The sequence below is a fragment of the Amblyomma maculatum genome, chromosome 5 (genome assembly GCF_055883805.1).
Source record: "Amblyomma maculatum isolate TAMU_Amacu chromosome 5, ASM5588380v1, whole genome shotgun sequence".
Lineage (NCBI taxonomy): Eukaryota > Metazoa > Arthropoda > Arachnida > Ixodida > Ixodidae > Amblyomma > Amblyomma maculatum.
Genome location: NC_139348.1, coordinates 42,580,007 through 42,596,871, shown reverse-complemented (window position 1 = coordinate 42,596,871; position 16,865 = coordinate 42,580,007). Strand labels below are relative to the sequence as shown.

The 16,865-nt window shown below is 50.4% G+C and overlaps 6 non-coding genes across 6 annotated transcripts; all 6 read right to left on the bottom strand.

Annotated features, from left to right (window-relative positions):
• Positions 1-3,810: 3,810 nt before the first annotated feature.
• On the bottom strand, positions 3,811-3,882 carry TRNAD-GUC (transfer RNA aspartic acid (anticodon GUC)). The gene has a single exon. It is a non-coding gene; the product is annotated as a tRNA-Asp (tRNA).
• Positions 3,883-4,028: 146 nt separating this feature from the next.
• On the bottom strand, positions 4,029-4,100 carry TRNAD-GUC (transfer RNA aspartic acid (anticodon GUC)). The gene has a single exon. It is a non-coding gene; the product is annotated as a tRNA-Asp (tRNA).
• Positions 4,101-4,464: 364 nt separating this feature from the next.
• TRNAD-GUC (transfer RNA aspartic acid (anticodon GUC)) lies at positions 4,465-4,536 on the bottom strand. The gene has a single exon. It is a non-coding gene; the product is annotated as a tRNA-Asp (tRNA).
• Positions 4,537-15,478: 10,942 nt separating this feature from the next.
• TRNAD-GUC (transfer RNA aspartic acid (anticodon GUC)) lies at positions 15,479-15,550 on the bottom strand. Its single transcript has one exon. It is a non-coding gene; the product is annotated as a tRNA-Asp (tRNA).
• Positions 15,551-15,696: 146 nt separating this feature from the next.
• On the bottom strand, positions 15,697-15,768 carry TRNAD-GUC (transfer RNA aspartic acid (anticodon GUC)). Its single transcript has one exon. It is a non-coding gene; the product is annotated as a tRNA-Asp (tRNA).
• Positions 15,769-15,914: 146 nt separating this feature from the next.
• Positions 15,915-15,986, bottom strand: TRNAD-GUC (transfer RNA aspartic acid (anticodon GUC)). Its single transcript has one exon. It is a non-coding gene; the product is annotated as a tRNA-Asp (tRNA).
• Between the last annotated feature and the right edge of the window lie 879 nt (positions 15,987-16,865).

Here is a 16,865-nt window from a genome sequence, read left to right as displayed (position 1 = left end):
TTTTCATGCTATAATGGCGCTACCAGATGGGTCCTTGCGACTCGCCACAATCAATGTTCGAGGGCTTAAAGCGAGGAGGAGACAACGGCAGTTATATAGGTTGGCAGTGGAACAAGATATAGACATCCTTGCTGTACAGGAAACTAAAATCGAAGGCGACGATGAGACCGAGAGTGCGGTGCTCCCTTTCACGCCAATGTACTACGCGTGTGTTAGTCATGCTGTCGGGAGATCTGCGGGGTGTGCACTCTTTGTTCGGCAACATTTGGGGCTGGATGTCCAGGCAGTGAGGACGGACATGTCGGGGCGCATGGTCGTATGCGATTTTGCTTTTGGCTCAGTAGAGTGGCGGGTGATATGCTTGTATGCTCCTAATGTGCTCGAGGAAAGACGACAGTTTTTTGAGTGTCTCAAAAATTTTTTGAATGTTGACCGAAAACTTGTACTGATGGGCGACTTTAATTGCGTGCTATCGGCGCGTGATAAAGCGAGTGTTACACCGCACACAGACGCCAGCACGGCAGTATTGAGCAAAATAACTGTCGAATTTGGGCTCGAAGACGTAGTGGAATACTTAGGAAACGGGCTGTGCGTTCGCTTCACGCATTTTCAAGCAGCAAGTCATGCCAGACTAGATAGGGTGTACGTGTCGGCCGAACTGATTACGCTTTGTCGTGAGTACCACGTGAAGTCTGTTTCATTCAGTGATCATTGCCTGGTAAGGGTTGACATTAGACATAAGGCAAAAAAGGAAATCTTCACATGGGATCTGTGGAAATTGAACGCGAAAATTTTGGATGAAGATGCTTTCAAAGAACAGGTGTCAGTTATGCTTGAAAAAATTGAGAGCGACACAGCGATAAGCGAGCAATGGGAAACATTCAAACAAATAACAAAAATGAAGGCATTGGAACGAGCCAGTGCCATAAAGCATGCGAAGAATAAGTATGAGGCCGAATTGCGGAAAATCTTGCAAATGCTAATAAATGAAGAAAATATAGCCCCCGGCACATTCAAGGCCGACATCTGTGAACTCAAGGAAAAGCTGGAGCAGATAGATATCGAACGTTATCACGGGGCGCTTGTTCGAGCAAGAGCAGATAAAGTGATGACCGGTGAGGCCCCAACTAAAAGTACCCTGGCAATGGAAAGCAAATGGGCCAGCAAGAACATGATTTCCGAAATTGAGCAGGACGGAGTTATCGTATAAGGAAAAAACGACATCGAGCACGCTTTCACACTTTTCTATACAGCCTTATTCATGCGTAGAGGGGTCGACTTAAACAGCTTCAAGGCAGAATTCCTGAATTTGATGCCCAGAATTGATGACAACTCAAAAAAGAGGTTAGAGCGCCTGATTACAGCCGATGAAATAGAGTTGGCAATTGACGACTTAACACGAGGGAAATCCCCTGGGCCAGATGGATTAAGCGCCGATTTTTACAAAGCTTTTAAGCAGGAACTAGCGCCTAATAGGTTCGAGTTTTAGATGATGCTTACGAACGAAAGCGTCTACCGCCTTCATTCCTGTCCACTCATACAGTTCTGATCCCCAAACAAATGATCGAGCCGCATTAAGGCAAGTAACTGCCTATCGTCCTATTAGCTTAACCAATGTTGATTATAAGATATACATGAAAGTACTCGCTAAAAGACTTCAAACGGTTATGAAGCATATAGTTGGACCACATCAGACGTGCGGTATCAGAGACCGATCAATATTCACAAACATCCACACGGCAAGATGCGTGCTGGATTGCTGCGATGCTCTACACATGCGCGTCGCAATGCTCCAGCTCGATTTGGAGAAAGCGTTCGACCGAGTGCCACATGAAATTCTGTTTACCATTTTGCAACATGTAAACGTCGGAACAGCCATCACAGAAGGTGTCAAAATGGCGTACAGTGGTTGCACGACGCGGCTAATAATCAACAAGTCGGTGGGAGCGCGCATCGAGGTGCAACAATCTGTGCGCCAGGGTTGCCCCCTCTCGCCTCTACTCTTTGATATGTACATAGAACCCCTTTGCCTCAGTATCATCGGGACTTGGTATATCAAAGGCTTCAAACTACAGCAAGCCGAGGTCAAACTCCTTGCATATGCCGACGACGTTGCGGTTTTCTGCGTTGACTATGAGAGCATTTTGAAAACTGTGGATACTGTGAACCGTGTCTGTGCTGCCAGCGGAAGTGCTGTCAATTGGGCTAAGTGCCATGGATTTTGGCATGGTACTTGGCCAGAGACCCCTGGTACCTTCGCCAACATGCAATGGCTTAGTACACCCGCAAAGTACCTAGGCGCTCCGTTAGAGTTTTACCGCGACAGTGAGCCCTACTGGCGGAATCAAGTTGGGGAAATGCGTGACAGGACGGAGAGGGTGGAAGGTTCGGACTTGTCCATGTTCGCACGCAGCACTGTGTGCAATGTGTTTTTTGTTAGTAAATTGTGGTATGTGCTAAGTGTTTTGCACTGCTCGCGCGCTAATGTGCAAAAGTTTCACCGCATATTCGCGGTCTTTGTGTGGGGGACGGTATGGGAGAGGACAAGCCGTACAAACCTATTCCGTAGTGTTGGTAATGGAGGCCTTGCCTTGTCGCATTCATACCTGCGGCAGGTAGTTAATCGTTTCTGCTTCCTTCGAGACGAGAAGGACCCTTTTTTACGCACTGTGTTACAGATCAGATTGAGCAAACTCCTACCCGATTTTGTTGTTTCTTCCGAATACGTACCAGCACGTGTTGTTGGTTTTCTCAAGGAGATCGTAGCGGCCTGTAATTTCTTAAGTGCGCGATTCTCACGCGATTATTTAGCTGTAGTAAAGCGCAAAAAGTTGTACAAGGACCTTGCAGACGTAGTTTTTCCTGTACCACTGTATCGCACCGTGTACAGTGCCAATCCCGGTAGCGACGTTTTAAAGCGCGTAAAGAGAATGCATGTGGCACCAGGCGCAAAGTCCTTTTTCTTTAGGCTCCACACCGGAACCTTAGAGGTAAAAACCTGGATGGAGGAAAAGGGACTGTACGTTCCCTGGGGTGTGCATTGTTTTTTATGCAGAAAGCCCGTTACCGTCGAGCACGTCTTCTTGGAGTGTTTAGGTGGCGTGTTCTTTTGGGACATACTGCAAAGAACACTGAAAAAAGACCTGCCACTAGACCCCCGAGGAATTCGTTTCCTAGCTGTGGAAAATGATGAAGGCGTCCCTTTCGACGCAGTAATGCTGATGGGATTGCACTGTATATGGAAAGCCTGCACGGCAGCGCGACACGCTGACATTGATGCAAGGCAGGCACGCCAGTACTTCTGCGAATCCGTTGCGGCGTTCGTGGCAACCCATAAGAATGTGTACCCGGTGCCCGAATGGGTATCGAGAATTGAGCCCCTTATGCACATGAAGAGTTCTTAGCCCCTTTACATCAGTAAAGGTCTGGCTGGAAGTTTTAGCCCATACCGACGCTATGTACATTCTTCCCAAGTGTTCTTTCACTTTTGTTGTGTAGCGATGTATGTCTAAGCAGGCAATAAAAAAAAAAACTAATAAGGAACGGTTCACTCATAGCGTATGCGCACAAAGTGACAAAAGAAAAAAATCTACTCCCCGTCGGGAAATCGAACCCCGGTCTCCCGCGTGACAGGCGGGGATACTGGCCACTATACTAACGAGGAGAATTGCTAGAGACGCAGTTTCCGCTCTTCTCTAGACGTGAGGAGAAAATCACGCATTAATGTGCGCCCTTGCACTTAGCGCAGAACTAATAAGGAACGGTTCACTCTTAGCGTATGCGCACTAAGTGACAAAAGAAAAAAATCTACTCCCCGTCGGGGAATCGAACCCCGGTCTCCCGCGTGACAGGCGGGGATACTGGCCACTATACTAACGAGGAGAATTGCTAGAGACGCAGTTTCCGCTCTTCTCTAGACGTGAGGAGAAAATCGCGCATTAATGTGCGCCCCTGCACTTAGCGCAGAACTAATAAGGAACGGTTCACTCATAGCGTATGCGCACTAAGTTACAAAAGAAAAAAATCTACTCCCCGTCGGGGAATCGAACCCCGGTCTCCCGCGTGACAGGCGGGGATACTGGCCACTATACTAACGAGGAGAATTGCTAGAGACGCAGTTTCCGCTCTTCTCTAGACGTGAGGAGAAAATCACGCATTAATGTGCGCCCTTGCACTTAGCGCAGAACTAATAAGGAACGGTTCACTCATAGCGTATGCGCACTAAGTGACAAAAGAAAAAAATCTACTCCCCGTCGGGGAATCGAACCCCGGTCTCCCGCGTGACAGGCGGGGATACTGGCGACTATACTAACGAGGAGAATTGCTAGAGACGCAGTTTCCGCTCTTCTCTAGACGTGAGGAGAAAATCACGCATTAATGTGCGCCCTTGCACTTAGCGCAGAACTAATAAGGAACGGTTCACTCCTAGCGTATGCGCACTAAGTGACAAATGAAAAAAATCTACTCCCCGTCGGGGAATCGAACCCCGGTCTCCCGCGTGACAGGCGGGGATACTGGCCACTATACTAACGAGGATTTTTTTTTTCTTTATTACCGACTTGGCAACTACAAAGAACGATGAAAAGTCGCATGGAATTAAAAACACAAATCACTTTTTTACAGATTTCTTGTGATAGAATGGATTAGGTGATATGAGCTTGTCCAAGACTGGCAGCCAATCCGGGGGTTCAGATTGCCCTCCGAAAACATCACGCGTGTACATTACACTTTCAACAAAGTATTGATGGGCTGGGTGTACGACAACATGCTCATGGCGAAAATCCATCCGCGTTCTCCATATGCTGTGCATACACAAGACCATTAATAAATCACTGGGCACTTCTCCTGGCTGGGCGCATGGAAGGTAGCGTAGGCCAAACGGCGGTATTGGTAAGTCCTTTTTAATAGTACGCTGTAGCACGTCCCACAAAAAAAACCGCATCGTGACAATCAAGGAAAATATGCTCTATGGTTTCCAGCTTTTTGCAAATTAAACAGTCAGCAGACCAAGGCACGAAAAGGCCTTTGCTTTCCAGCCATGGCTTCACCGGAAGAGTGCCGGTATGCAATTGAAAAAAGAAAGATTTAGCGGACGATCTGATGGCCATTTTTTTCACTCTCTTCAACACGTCCCGCTCCGGACCTAAAGCATATACAGCGCGATAAAGAGGCACAAGTAAAAAGGTTTCCAATAAATCTTTGTACAGCCGTTTTCGCGTAACAGTACACATATACTCATTTGAAAATCTCGCCTTCACTATTTGGAAAGACGCGACAACTTCGGGAAGAAAAGCACTTAGAGCCATTGTCCCTGTAGACATAGTCGAAACTACATATTCCGGCAGTGAATCACGCAGTCGCACTTGGATTACCGTTCTAAGAAAAACATCGCTTTGTTCGCGCAAAAAAAAGAACCTGGTTACAATCTGCTTTAAGTATAAATGTGACAAGCCCAGTCCACCATTATGCACCGTATGAAAAAGATTGCATCGACTGGTACGCTCCCATGTTGAAGCCCACACAAACGTGGCAAATACCCTATGCAGTTTTTGAACAGAGATTCTTGACATAGATAACACTTGCAGCATGTAAATAATTTTTGCAACTAGGAACATATTGCAAACGGTAGCTCTTGCGAACATAGAAAAGTTATGTCCTCCCCATTTGTTTGTTTGGGTTTTCACTTGCTCAACTTCACCGGCCCAACATTCCTTGCTTTCACGGTAATGCTTTAGTGGCACACCAAGGTAATTGCCTGGCGTTGTTGTCCATTGCATACTGGAGAACAGTTCAGGCGCGTATTGCCAGTTTCCGTGCCAAAATCCTAAACACTTTGCCCAACTAATTTCACTTCCACTTGCAGTGCAAAAAGCAGTAGCTTCTTTTACAACTTCTTGCACGCTCTCATGATCAGTACAAAAAACCGCAATATCGTCCGCGTATGCCAAAATCCGAACTTCACTTTGAAAAAATCTATAACCGCGTATGTTTGGCCTTGTAAGCAATCTTAGACAGAAAGGCTCCAGATAAAGCGCAAACAAAAGAGGAGACAGAGGACAACCCTGCCTTACTGACGACTGAACAGGTATACGATCGGTTAAATGCTTATTCACGACCAGTCTCGCTGAACAGCACTCGTAAACAATTTTCACGCCCTTTGTAATCACGGAACCAGCATTGACATACTCTAAAACAGAGAACAAAATTTCATGTACCACTTTATCAAATGCTTTGTGGAGGTCTAATTGCATCATGGCTACGTGGTCATGCATCGCGTCACAACATTCGAGTACACTCCTTGCTGCGTGTATGTTAGTAAAAATGGTCCTTCCTTTTATACCGCATGTCTGATGTGGGCCTACAAGAGAAGTAATTACACGTTGGAGTCGTCGCCCTAATACTTTCATGTAAATTTTATAGTCAACATTCGTTAGACTTATAGGACGGTAAGACGCTACAGACTGAAGCTTAACATGGTCATCTGTTTTCGGGATTAATACAATGTGTGACATTCGAAAAGACGGAGGAGGTACGTTCTTTTCGTAGCATTCACTAATAACTCTTTCCAGTAAAACAGCCATTTCAGTTGGAAAGGCCTTGTATATGGCAGCACCAAGACCATCTGGTCCGGGTGACTTACTGGAATTTAATTCCCCGATAGCGGCCTCAATTTCCTCGGAAGTAATACTTGCTTCAAGTGTCTGCGCCACTTCGTCTTCTACTCTTGGCATCAGCGACAGAAAATCTTTTCTGAAGCGTTCAATGTCCGGTGTTTTCAGGCTAAACAATTCGCTGTAAAATTCTACAAACGCCCGTTCAATCGTTTTTTTTTTCCGAGGTAACTACGTTCTGATAGCAGATTTCTTTTATCTCTTTTGACACTGCGTACCTTTTTTCGTCACTAAGTGCCCTTTTCTTGGGCGTCTCTCCGAGCCACAATTTTTCGCTGCGTGCCCTTATCACCGCACCGCGATACTTCTCTTCGTCTATCACCTCAAGTTTGTTTTTTATCTTTTTTATATCTTGGGCGAACAAGCCAGGCTTAACGCTCTCCATGCTAAGCATGTAATCAAGTGTGCTACGAATTTCTTTTTCTTGTTCTCTTTCTTTACGCCGGAGAGTGCACGCTCGGTCAATAGCAGCTATTTTTATATCGCACTTAAACTGCTCCCATGCTTATATAAAATTAGAGTCATTTTGTAACATATGCCTAATATATTCTTTAACTTTAGTGGTAAATTCCTCATCCAGCAGCAGTTTTTCATTCAATTTCCATAGCTCCCAATTGAACTTTGTTGCCTTACTTTTCATGCCTAGAGTAATCATTACGAGGGAGTGGTCACTAAAGCTCATGGGAAGTGTTTCATATTCCGAGCACAAGGGCACACAATCAATGGGAACATATATTCGGTCCAACCTTGCATGACAGCTACCTTGAAAGTGCGTGAACTTTGCTTGGCCTTCATGCGTCATTATACAGCCAGCATCTTCAAGCTCTGCCTCAATAACAATGTCAATAAGTAACTCTCACTCTTGTCACGAAGGATACGGTCTGTTGTTCTATCTTCCGGTCTACAGACACAGTTGAAGTCTCCAAGAAGGAGAACACGCCTCTCATGTATTAAGAAGGATTTCATATAGTGAAAGAACTCTTCGCGCTCAAACGTTCTAGTCGGTGCATAAACGCAGATCACTCTCCAGTCCAATCAGAAAAACTGAAATCACATATCAAAAGCCGACCACTCTCACACGAGAACACAGACTGCACACACTCTATGCAATTTCGAATGAAAATGACACATCCCCCCGATCTTCCAACCGCATGACAAACGCAAACACTATATCTAGAACGATATATTTCAGCCATTTTCTCTGTTTGTTGTTCGCTTTCCATTTTGCTCTCTTGAACTGCTAGCACATCAATTTCATTTTCCAGCTGAATGCGGTTCAGCTGCAGTTGTCTCCGACGCGTTGACAGCCCCCTCACATTTAGCGTGGCTACGCGCAAGCTAGTGGTTAAATTGGTCACCATCTCAAGAAATTATAAATCGCGAAACATATATCACTCGCATCGCTTTTGCAGAAAGACAGCATTGCGGTTGATCTGTTGCACGGTATGACCATTCTTCCTTTTTGGCGAGTCCGTCCGTCGGTCCAAGCGCTGCTCCCGATCATGGACCGGGCTTGTAACGTCTCGACCGGAAAGGGCGCCCCCGCTATGGCGGAGGCACAGGTGACACAGTTCTCCGGTCTGGGGGCACGTTTGGCCTTGGCTTGAAGGACGCCCGGCGAAGGGGGGCCGCCTTCAGTGGAGGCTGTTCGTTTTCCCCTCCTCCTTGGGTTGATCCCTCGTTGACACTGTCTTCGTGCACACGCTTCACAGGCAAGGTAGAAGCAGCTGGCATCTCAGCTTCAGTGTCCCCCTGTTCCTCACTGTGTTGCGTAGCCGAAGCTGGGCGTGCAGCACTGGCTTTGCCGTCTTCTTTCGCGGGTGTCTCGGTCCCAGCGACATTCGACAACGGAACTATTAACTCTGATTCACAGTGTTCTTTAGGGGCAGGGGTCTTCTCAGAGGACTGTTCGTTCTGTTCTGCCTCCTCAGCGATTCCACTGCTCGCTTCCTCGGCGTCCGCTGCGTCCATCAAGTGCTCGCCTGCCACTTCACTCGGCACGGGGCCTGCAACGTTGGCATACGTGCGCACACACTGGGACTCGTCATGGCCGTAGCGACGACACAGCCCGCAGCGCGGCACACGACACTCACGGCGTAAATGACCTTTCCCGCGGCACCGGAGGCAAAGCGGGGCTCTGCCTGGGACGTGGACGAGTGCGACGTCCTCGGCGACCCGAAGCTGATGCGGCAGGTCCTCAATGGTAACGCCCACTTTTAGCTTCAGCGTGACCGTTCGTGTCGTTGAAGCCTTGTCGACACACCCTTGCACTTTCCACTTGTCTCTTGAAATTTCAGTCACTTTTCCAAAAGCTGCCAACGCCGCTCGCACATCATCGTCTTGCACGCCGTGAAGCAGCCAGAAAAGCTTCAGCCTGATGCCTTGGTTACAGGGGTCAATGACTACGCAGTGGTGTTCCTTCACTTCAATAGCTTGGGCTTCCAAAATCTTCGCTTTCGCCTCTTCACCTTTAAACGTTACCGCCCACACGTGATTCATTTGGTATGCCCAGAGGACAACCACTTTCGGCAGCAGTGAAAGACGAGCGAGGGAGTCTCGAAAGTGCTCCACCCGGTACGGCCTGGCTTTTATGTCGCCATGCAAAAAAACAGTATGTAAAACACTCGAAACTGTAGGGAGATGCGGTAGAACCAGTTCATAATCCTTGGTAGGCCTTTCCGTGCTCCTGATACCACGGCCCAGCTGGGCCGCTAAATCCGCTCCTTGGGAGCCCATGATAATCACGTCCGCCACGCTCGGTGGCCGGAAGTGGAATCCCTATACTAACGAGGAGAATTGCTAGAGACGCAGTTTCCGCTCTTCTCTAGAGGAGGAGGAATCAACATTTATTAAGCCCGAAATAATTCGGTGGTGCATGCTTGCACCAGACGGGGTGGTTCCCTAGTTGCGGGACCCATATGTTTCCAGCAGCTCCTGGCCCCTGTCTGTCAGTGCGAGCTGGATCGATAGGGCGGGGCTGGACAACAAGGTCTCCCATCGCTCAAGGGGTTGGGGATTGGGGGTGTTGGCGGGAAGGGGAGGAGGGGGGGTTTTGAGTTGTTTGCATTCTGCCAAAACGTGCGGCAGGGTGCCCTTTTCTTTTTTACAAAAAGGACAGAGCATGTCGTGTTCCGCAGGGTACATGCGGCTCATCAATACGGGATGCGCAAGCGATCCCGCCTGCGCTCGGCGCAGGATCGTCTGTTGTTGCCTGGTGAGCTTGGGGTGCGGTTCTGGCAGTCTGCACCTTTCCTCTCGGTACATGCTTGTAATTTCCCGAAAGCTGGTAACCGGATGCGGTAGCTCTTCCGGCTCGTTCTCGCCCCGGATTGACATTTCTCGGGCATGGTAGTCTGCGATGATGTTGCCTGCTACCTGCGAGTGAGCCGGGACCCACACGAGCTCTATAGCTCTTCCCGGAGGCTTGCACTTGGATAGAATGGCTCGGGCCGCGGAGGATATTACCCCTCTGCGGAAGCTTCTGTAGGCTGTCTTTGAGTCAGTGACCACGGTGTCCACGCTCGGCTGTGCGAGTGCGAGGGCCATGGCCGCTTCTTCTGCAACTGCGGCGTCTGTTGTCTTTATGGACGCGCTGACGATCAGCCTGTCTTTTGACGTAACCACCACTGCTGCACGGTCACTGTGTTTTCGGAGCGAGGCGTCCGCGTAGAGGACCCTGGGGTTCTCTTCCAGCTTTCGGGCTATGGCTTTGGCCCGCGCGGTGCGCCTCTCGTCGTCCTTGCCCGGCGTCATGTTCCGGGGAAGGGGTTTGGTCTGAATGGCCGTCTTCCAGTCTTCCGGAAGGGCTTCCTTGAGGGGTACTGGCTCAATCTGCCATCCTATCTTGCGTAAGACGGCTCGTCCGTGTTTCGTATGACTGAGCCGGATTCTCTGATTAGAGAGGTGGGCTTCAATGAGCTCCTCCACCGTGTTGTGGGCGCCCATGTCCAGCAGTCTTTGTGTGGACGAGTATATGGGAATGCCCAGTGCTTGCTTCGTTGCCTTACGAAGCATCGTGTTTAGGGTGTCCCTATTCGCCTTCGTGAGCTGGAGATAGGGGGCGGAGTAGGTAACCCGTGACACGACGAATGCGCGTATCAGGCGCATAACATCGTTCTCTTTTAGGCCTCGGTTTCTATTAGATACCCTTCTGATCATACTGAGTATCTGTTCGGTTGTAGTTTTGATCTTTGTGACGGCGGCGTGTGCCTTCCCGTCGGCCTGAAGTAGTAGGCCGAGGATCGTAATCTGCTGTGTTGGCTTGATAGCCGTTCCGTCGATGGTGACGATCACGTTCGGCGGCAGCTCTTTCTTGGATTTTCCCGGTTGGATAATAAGCAACTCTGATTTCTGGGGAGCGCAGCTCAGTCCGCATGACTTTGCGTACTCGTGCACGGTTGTTGCCGCCTTCTGCAAGGCTTCCTCCATCCAGGCATCAGAACCGGCTCGAGCTGTCCACACCGTAATATCGTCGGCGTAGAACGCATGGTCCACGCCTTCGATTTGCTTGAGTAGACCGGGCAGGGGCAGGAGGGCCAGATTGAAGAGCAGGGGCGACAAGACCGATCCCTGTGGGGTGCCCCTATCACCCAGCTCGACAGGGTCTGACTTCTCCTCCCCTATTCTGATGGTCGCTGTTCGGTTTGACAGAAATTCTTTGATGTAGTCGAATGTCTTTCGGCCACACCTGGTCATATTCAGATTCCGCAACACGCTCGCGTGGGACACGTTATCAAACGCTCCCTTCAGGTCGAGGGCGAGTATCCCGCGCGGCGTGTGCCTCGTTGCCGGCTTGACGACCAGTTCGTGAAGTTGGATCATCACGTCTTGGGTGCTGAGATGTTGCCTGAAGCCGTACATCGTCTCCGGCATCTGATCTGTTTCTTCGAGGTGCTTCTGCAGCCGGCGAAGGACCATACGCTCCATCACCTTCCCCGCGCAGGACGTGAGGGAGATGGGCCGCATGTTGTCTATCGTGAGGTCTTTGCCGGGCTTTGGAATGAAGCAGACCTCGGCGTCCTTCCATTCCTTCGGCAACCGCGAGCTCTCCCAGGCTTCGTTGATGTGCCCTAGGAGGCCGCGGGCCGCTTTACTGCTCATGTTACTGAGTAGTTTGTATGTTATGGCATCCCTGCCGGGTGCACTTTTCTTGTGACTTTGATCTATCGCTGTCCACAATTCCGTCATGGAAAACGGCCGGTCCAGGTCTTCGTTGTAGGGTCCTTCGTATCTCTCTGGCTCCGGGTACTGTCCCTTCTCTGTCTTTAGGTACTTCGCCTTCAGGTCTTCCAGGAGCCTGCGGCCGTCTCCCTTGTACATGTTCAATACTTTGGTAAGGTTGCGATTGGTCGCAGTTTTGCTACTCAGCGGGTCGATCAGATGCCTCAAGAGGCACCACGTCTTCCACGTCGAGAGCTTGCCCTGCAGGCCGTCGCAGGTCTTCAGCCAATTCTCCCTGCATAGTTTGGCCGCGTGCTCGACGATCTGCTTGTTCAAGGCTGCTATGCGCTTGGCCAGTTTTCTGTTGTGCCGCTGACGTTTCCATCGCCGCGTTAACGAGTGCCGGGCCGCCCACATGTGGGTCAGTCTGGCGTCCACGTACGGTGTCTGCGAAGTCGTTGCGATTTCTTGGGTAAATTTTTGGAGGGTCTTCTTCTGGTCCCTCGACCATTCGGTGTAGGTCTGTTGTGTTTCAGCTCGTCCCGATTCTTCCTCAGACGCCTCTTCTTGTTCCTGGGTGAACTTTCTCATCTTGTCCCAATCCGTGATCCGCGCTGTCCCCAACACAGCCCGATATCGGGAACCTCGGATCGTGATGCCGATCACGCTGTGGTCAGAACCCAGGTCCACTTCTTCGCTTCTCCAGGAGACGTCTAGCGTTCCCGATAACCACGAAAGGTCTGGCGTAGTGTCCCTCGCGGCACTGTTGCCTCTTCTGGTAGTTACGTCAGGCTCGTTCAGGAGGGCAATCTCGTGATCCTCCATTGCTTTGGCCAATGCTTTTCCTCTTTTTGACTGGAACTTATAGCCCCATGTTGTGTGAGGGGCGTTAAAGTCGCCGAGGATCAGGAGCGGCCTGGTCCCCGCCAACCCTTTCGCCTGACTCACGATGCGGTCAAATTCGTACTGCCGTTGTGACGGCCGACAGTACGCGCTCATTACAAATAAATTGCCCGCGCTGCCAATTTCTCTTGCATGAATTTCGACCAGCGTGTGCTGGCACCCGCCCTGCGCCGTAACATGTTGAGTTGCCGCCACGTTGCTGCGAACGAGCACCGCCGTTCCGTTCTCCGTGGGGTCCGTGTAAGTGACGTACCCCGGAAGTCTTGGTTTCCCGTTCGTCTCCTGTAGAGCAATTACATCAGGCTTGTTGTCTTGCCCGTCAATGTATAACATTAGTTCCGCTTCTTTGTTGCGAATCCCACGGCAGTTCCATTGGTAAATGACGGTGGTTTCCCCCCCGGTCTTCTTGTGCTTCTTACTTGGCTTCTGCATCATCCTTTCCGGCTGTCTCGAGTCGATTGCGCCTTTTCGCGATCGCGTTTTTTATTTTTTCGGCCCGCTCCTTTTTCAGGGACGCGAAGTGGTTCCTCACCGATGTTGAGGCTACTTTTAGCGCTTGACGTTTGTGCTTCGCCGATGGCGTCTGAGGCTGACTCTCGACAGCTTTAAGTCGGTCGTCTATTTTGCTGAGCCTTTCGTTAATTTGGGAAATTGCGGCCAAAATGGCCATAAGCTCTCCTTCTCGCGGGATCTGTGTCGTTACCGTGGTCGCGGTCTCTGCGTTCGCAGTTTCCTCTCCGCTCGCGGGGCTCTCTTCGGCGTCCATCGCCTCTAGGTTATTTGCTGCACGTTGCATGGCCTCAGCCTCTCCAGCTGTCCGCCCTTGGCGGGGCGAGGGGGGGGGGCCCTCCGCGGCACCTTGCGCAAGCCTGCGGCGTTGCTTGTCGCCGTGTTGTCTTGGGGTCCTGAATTTGCCAAGCTGCCGTTACTCGCTAGCGTTTCGATCTTATTCATAAGCGCCTGTATTTGGGCGTTCTGTTCCTGGATCTGAGCGTTTTGGCGCTCTATGATCCTCTTAAGCTCTATCACTTCGCTACTGTCCTTTTGCGGATTCGCTTGTGAGTTAAGGGGTTGGGAGGGGGTGAGGGGTGGGAATTCGGTGTCGCTGGTTAGAGCGACGGGAGACCTGTTGGTCCGGCCCACCTTTTTCTCGGCGATCCCTCGGTGTCCGGTTGACTCTGGCGACTGTTGTTGACAGCCACTGTTGTTGCTGTTGCGGCCCGGCGTGTGTGACCGGCCCCGTTGTTTGGAGGCGCTGCGGTGGGGTCCGCCTGCAGGACCTCTCTTGTCTTGGTTCCTTCTCTCGATGTCTTCTTCCTCTGCTCGGCGCCGTTCCCAGCGCCGCCGGCGGACGACGTAGGGTGTCTTGAAGCGGGCTTTGCAGGCCTTGTCCGCTGTCAGGTGTTTGCCTCCGCACAGGCCACAGTTCGGGACACATTCGTGATCTTCGGCGGGATTGGAGATTCCGCACCCTCGACAGATCGTGTTCGAAGGATCCGGGCACACGTCCATTCTGTGGCCCACTCTTCCGCACGCATAGCATACGTCGATTTGTTTTCTATGTAACGTGCACTCCATGAGCAGGTTGCCGTATCTCACGTATTTGGGTACTTTATGCCCTTCGAAAGCAATGACGACTGATCGGGTCTTACCGATCCGGTTTGCCTGTAGCGCCGTTGGGTTATGCTTGTGCACAACATTGTCCTGAATATCCTGGGCCGTATCCTCGAGCGGGATGCCCCTTATGACGCCCTTCACCGTGCCGTGGGGGGCCGTTTCGTAGGTACTTACTTCGTGTGCCGTGCCGCGTATGTCGATCCTTCCGACTGCAGTGTATAGGTCGGCGTTCTCTCTCTTGGAGGTGCTCACCACAACGATATTCTGCTGGAGGTTGGGGCACACGACATCTTCACTTGCTTCATTGCCGGGGATCTGTGCCGCCGCCACAATTGCACGACTTAGTTCAACGCGGGTCACGTCGCTCACGTGGAGCCCGCCTCGTGGTCGTAATACGATCTTTATGTCGCCGCGCGGCAAGTCTGGCATGCGCGCGCCATTCAACAATTTGCCCTTGTTTATACGTTTCGCCCTTGAGTGACGTGTATCGCTGCCAGTGGCAGCCATGGCCTTGGCGCCATCTTGGTTCGTTTGAAGTACGGCATTTAGGCCTAACTTGCCCATGCCTTTGTGCCTGACCCTCTCGCCGGCAGTTTTCCAGCCTTGCGATCTTGTGCACTGGTCCGGCGGAATTTCGACGCCGTCCACCTCTACTCGCATAGCTGTAGTTATCTTAGGTCAATGCTCACTTGCGTAATCACCGATGAATCGATGTTCCGCTGGCGGCCTCACCGAGGCTCGGGCTGTGCCTACCGCTCCTCCGGCCAAGGCCGGAGTCGACGTTAGGCCCAGCTGCGGGCGCTCCTCTCGGCACACAAAAGTCCTTTAAATTTGGCAAAAGCGGTCCCCTACCTCGGAATTCGAGTTCCCGGTGGTCCACACAACTTCATGCATCCGGTCGACGCACTTTCATTAAGGTGCGACTCAAAAAATCTGGCAGTTCAATGAAAAAACACGGAGCCCAGGTGAAACGCGTCCGCTCGCTCCGCAGGAACGCTGCTCCCCCTCTTCTCTAGACGTGAGGAGAAAATCACGCAATAATGTGCGCCCTTGCACTTAGCGCCGAACTAATAAGGAACGGTTCACTCATAGCGTATGCGCACTAAGTGACAAAATAAAAAAATCTACTCCCCGTCGGGGAATCGAACCCCGGTCTCCCGCGTGACAGGCGGGGATACTGGCCACTATACTAACGAGGAGAATTGCTAGAGACGCAGTTCCCGCTCTTCTCTAGACGTGAGGAGAAAATCACGCATTAATGTGCGCCCTTGCACTTAGCGCAGAACTAATAAGGAACGGTTCAGTCATAGCGTATGCGCACTAAGTGACAAAAGAAAAAGATCTACTCCCCGTCGGGGAATCGAACCCCGGTCTCCCGCGTGACAGGCGGGGATACTGGCCACTATACTAACGAGGAGAATTGCTAGAGACGCAGTTTTCGCTCTTCTCTAGACGTGAGGAGAAAATCACGCATTAATGTGCGCCCTTGCACTTAGCGCAGAACTAATAAGGAACGGTTCACTCATAGCGTATGCGCACTAAGTGACAAAAGAAAAAAATCTACTCCCCGTCGGGGAATTGAACCCCGGTCTCCCGCGTGACAGGCGGGGATACTGGCCACTATACTAACGAGGATTTTTTTTTCTTTTTCAAATTACATACAGCGACGTTGCCTGTCAAGACATTTCTTCACAATAAGGAGATGTTTGTGCCCTGGTCGGTAAATTGTCGTCTCTGTAACGTGCCTGAGACAATTGATCATTGCTTTATTCTGTGCCGTGATGCTATGTTCTTTTGGGACATACTACAAAGAACTCTTAAAAAGGACATTGAAATTACGCCTTATACAATTAGATTTTTGCCTCCTGACAAAAACTCTGTCGTGCCTTATGATCTATTTGTGTTGATGGGACTGTTCAGCCTTTGGAAAAGCCGCATGATCGACAGGCATGCAGAGCCACCAAGATCGTCGAAATCCGTGTTTCGGGAGCAGTGTGCTTTGGTGAGAAGTGTATATGCTGCACGTGAAGAACCTCCAAACTGGATGCCGTATCTAGACTCATGTGTATGTCTCCCAGACTTTTGATGTTCTGATGATTGTGCATTGTCGGGCTGAGGATATGACGGGCTCGTAGTAAGCAACCCGGTAACTTTAGACATGGACATGTTTAAGTAAGTGGAGTTGTTCCTTTTTACGGAAGTTTTTACGGAATAAAGAAAAAAAAATACTAACGAGGAGAATTGCTAGAGAAGCAGTTTCCGCTCTTCTCAAGACGGGAGGAGAAAATCATGCATTAATGTGCGTCGCTGCAGTAAGCACAGAACTAATAAGGAACGGTTTACTAATAGCGTATGTGCACTGAGATTTGTGAGAAAAGAAAAAATTTTTTTCCCCGTCGGGGAATCGAACGCCTTGAAGACTGGACTGCGGTCGCTCGGCCCGCTTGGACCGCTCGGCCATTCTGATATTTGTTTTCTTCATTGCCAAATTTGTAATCAGACTTTAAACGTTAA